The sequence below is a fragment of the Arachis stenosperma genome, chromosome 4, assembly GCF_014773155.1.
Source record: "Arachis stenosperma cultivar V10309 chromosome 4, arast.V10309.gnm1.PFL2, whole genome shotgun sequence".
Taxonomy (NCBI): Eukaryota; Viridiplantae; Streptophyta; class Magnoliopsida; order Fabales; family Fabaceae; genus Arachis; species Arachis stenosperma.
This window is the reverse complement of record NC_080380.1, coordinates 8,824,260-8,828,741: the sequence shown is the minus strand read 5'-3', so window position 1 is coordinate 8,828,741 and position 4,482 is coordinate 8,824,260.

The window sequence follows — 4,482 nt, the reverse complement described above, 5'->3', positions numbered from 1 at the left end:
AAGGTTTAAAAAGAGAAAAACCAATATGCCAAAATTATAAAAAGCAACCACACTTTTTTAATCATGGTTACATGAACTATTCATTGGACCCTAAATGCTTGGCATATTATATCTTAAGAGTAAAGTATTGTTTTTGTCCCCAACATTTTGGGTAAATCCTATTTGTGTCCCTAACGTTTAAATCATCCTATTTGTATCCCTAACATTTGTAAAAGTGATTCAATGTTATCCTACCGTCAATTACACATCATGAGCGCTTTAGTTTGAGTTTTAAAAATCTCTTTTTGAAGTTATAATACAAATGTTTGGGATAGAATCGATGATCCACTCCAAAAAATAGCTCATCAAAAGTTGAAACTAATTCCTACAACATTTATATAATTCACTTTTCTAGGGACATAATTGAATCTAAACACAAATAGTGGGTATAATATTAAAATTGAACACATCCAAGTGAGACCTAATTGAGAATGTATACATCCAAGTGAGAATAATTGAAAAATATAATCTGATTTTTTAGTATAATTGATAGTAGGATACCATTGAATTACTTTTATAAATATTAGGGATACAAATAAGATGATTTAAACGTTAGGGACTTAAATAGGACTTATCCCAAATGTTGGGGACAAAAATGATACTTTACTCTATATCTTAAAGTTGTTAACAAAAGCTGTAACACCCTCACTATCAGAATGTCACGCTTTCGGCTGCGCTACTCTGATAGCAAGAAGTATTACGATGACTTCATATATTTAGTACTAAAATAGGAGCCTTTGACTCGAAATCGTATCACTGTTCTTTTAGAAAACCGAAAAGAGAATGCCTTTTAAATAAAACAAAACAAGCATATACATGTACAAAACTTTTTACTCAAATGACTTATACATATTATATACGTACAAACTATACAACTCCTATCCCTTTTACAAAAATTACTAGAGATAAAGGCGAGAGAAAGATAAAAACTGAGGTAATACAAATTAATGTCAAATAAACAGAAAACGAATATAACTTTTCTGAAGCTTCGTCGCCCGTATTCTGAAAAGGTAAAGCTGTAGGGGGTGAGAACCTAACCACACGGTCTCACCATAGAGTTTCAGAATTGCCATAATAAGATATTTGAAGAGAAATCTATTTTTAAGCTCAATGATTATTGTTCGTCCTTTGAATCTTTTAAAAATCAATAACTAGTCATCAAAAAAACCCTTTTTGAAAATTTGGTATTTAAATATCTAGAAATCCAAAACCTTTCTTTTTTTATAAGAAAATCTTAATCAATAACCAACCACGCAATCAATCAACACAATCATTAATTCAGCACCAAAGCTCACTCTCAAAAGTAGCACACCAGGACAAACACAGGCAAAATAGACAAGGAAAGCACAGGTTTAGGTAGCAGTTACAACAAATAGTTCAGGTAGCAGTTAATAATAGTTTAACAATTAGTCAAACCAAAAAAAATTCAAACCCAAGCAAAGCATACAAATGCATATGATGCATGCCTGTCCTATGGCTAATGAGCTCATCTGTCGGTTATACAGCCAACCTGACAAGTCCGGTTTGCTAAACCATGGACTGTCCCCCTACATGCATCCCCATAAGTCTATGAAAAGCTTTTTCTCATATATATATATAAGTGCCCAATGGGGGTACCGTTCCCGAAAATTTATAAGTGCCCAATCACCCTTACGTCGTAGGGTCAACAGAGTATCGAGTCTCAACCTGGAGCAAGTGGTGGCAAGCCACTGCATCTACCCAGGAAAACTTGTGTCTCAGATAATTCAAATTCATAAGCTATATGAATAATTTATTCAACATTCATCAATATCTAAGTCATTCTCAATATCATCATCATTCGTCAATCCATATCTCATTTCCAAATTCATTTCAAGAAATCATATTTCAAAATCAATCCTCATCATCCTTCTTTCCGTTCTGTTCATCAACAATCCCAATTCAAAATATAATTATTTCTTTTCTAAATAAATCAATCTTAAAACATATAATGTTTAAAACCAAATCTTTTTAAATAATTACTTCAAACGAAACTTTCAATTTTATAAAATTTTGACAGCATCTCCTCTAAAACGCAGACTCTGCCACCCTTTTCAAGTCCCATCTAAATATTTCTCAAACACTTTCTCAACCATTTTCAAATCTCAATCATTTTCTAAAATTCAACCAGTTCTAATAACAAATTATTTTCAAATAGAACTAATTCGAATAATAAATCTTTTGCAAAGTCAAACCATCTCCAATAATAATCATTCATAAAATCAAACCAACTCGAAATCAAACCGCTTCCAAAATCAATTCATTTTTCACATCTCAAATCATTTCCAGAGCCGATTCGTTCACATTTTTAAATTAACTCCAAATCCATGAAAAAAACACCATTTCATACTATTCAACTAAATACTGTACAAACCAATTTCTCATCAATAACCGCACACCACTTAAGCAATCAGTAATCCAATTCAACAAACAACCACATCCATAAGGCAAATAAAATCACAGAAATATATTTCTCACTTCATTATCTATTTATAACAATTCTGTATATAAAATAAGTTTTACTAAAATTCCTACCTCGATTTAGTCAAAGCTTAGTAGTTAAACGCATCAATTCCTCTTTTGTTTATTTTCAATTTTACAGCAGCAGCAGCAACCTTGTTTATTTTCAGGCAATATCAGCAGCGGCATTAAGAATCGTAGCAACAACACTTTTCTGACATAAATTGGAATTTAACGCAAAATTGATATTGAGCGGAATTAAAACAAAATTAGTAATGGAATATTATGCTAAATTAAAACAGAACAAAATAATCTCACCACGAGAAACGAAGCAGCAGCGACCCGCTGAACCGATCAGGCGGCAGCTCCGGCAACTACCTCTAGTGACAGCGGCTACCAGAAGCTTCGATGGTTCAACAATAACCTTAATTTTGATGCGCAAATACCGAAACCCAAACCTACAGTACTAACATCTCAGAATCTCTAACAGATTATAACAGAACACTGATTTCAAGGGATTTCGGAAACAAAACGCTTACCAAGAAGACAGTGGTTTTGGCGGCAGTTTTCGGCAATCACACCCGCAGCAGCACAGCTTCCAACAGAACCAAATAGAGCGGCAGTAACCTTCGAGCAACTCCGGTGAACTTCATCAGCGGTGACTGTATAATCTGATGCAGACAACTTTAGTAACAACTCACGGTAGAACCAACTTAACAAAAAAAGAAAATCTGAGGCAAGATTAGAGCTTACCAAGCAGACCTAGGCTTCAGTGGCGGTTTCTGGTGGCAGCGACGGTGGCGTGGAGCTCCAGCGATGTAACAGCAAGCATAAACGGCGGCGGGCAGATCGGCAAGGGCGGCCATCCTTCCAGCAGCTGACGGCAACTGAAACGATAGTAGATCTCAACGGCGGTAGAAGCTCAGCCTGTAACACCCTACCATACAGAGTCTTATGCTTAAGTCATAATTCAGAGATGGCAAGGTATTACGACCTCTAAAATAAAAATTTAGTACGTATAGTAGTATGAATGATTGATTATAACTAGGAGCCTTTGTAAAAAAAAGGCGTAAACAAAAATCGCAACTTGAAAGCGCAACTCTCCGATCGATAACGTAACGAACAAGGATAAACCAACGCGAGATTATATATATACAAATGAGTGTCAAAAACAGGAATATCAAGACTCAAAATCCAGCTGCGAAGATAACCAATCCGAGCATAGCAATATATACATATGATAAAATAATGTAAAACCCAGTTAATTAACGACTAATTAACCCATAAATGAGAATTTCTTCTAGAAAGTCCTAAATGTGATTTTTATGGCTAAATGTGATAGAGGAGATTGAGACGAGAATTTTGGTACCAATTTTATAGAATTCGGACTAAGATTGGACCGAACGGGCCAAACCGGGCCAACCGGACCCAAAGTGGGCCCTTGGCCCAACATAACTAAACCAAAACATAGTCCCGAGAACAAAGGATCTTCGCAAATCTAGAAGTCTCCAGCATGCCTCAGCGGAAAACCTCCCGTCCTGCATCTGAAAACCATAAAATCCGCATGGGTGAGAACCAGAGGTCCCCAGCATGGTAACAGCTTCCACATATATAATACATAATAATAAAGGAAAGCTAAAGGCAATCCTAGAACTTCCCCCAGATAATATCAAAGCTTATAAACAAGCTAAACCATAAGTGGCGACTGACTAAAGATTCTTCAGTCTAACTAATACTTCCCTTTCCAATTCCTTCAGACCTCCCAACCACCAACAGGAGTATAATGTAGCAAACACAGTTATATCAAACAAGAAATATACAAATAGGAACAAATAAGGCATTTAGACAATTAGCAAGTAATATGCAATCAAATAGGCAATCTCAAACAATTCATATAGTATGCATATGATGAATGCCTGTCCCTAGTGGCTGATGATATCATCTGTCGGTTATAGAGCCAACCCG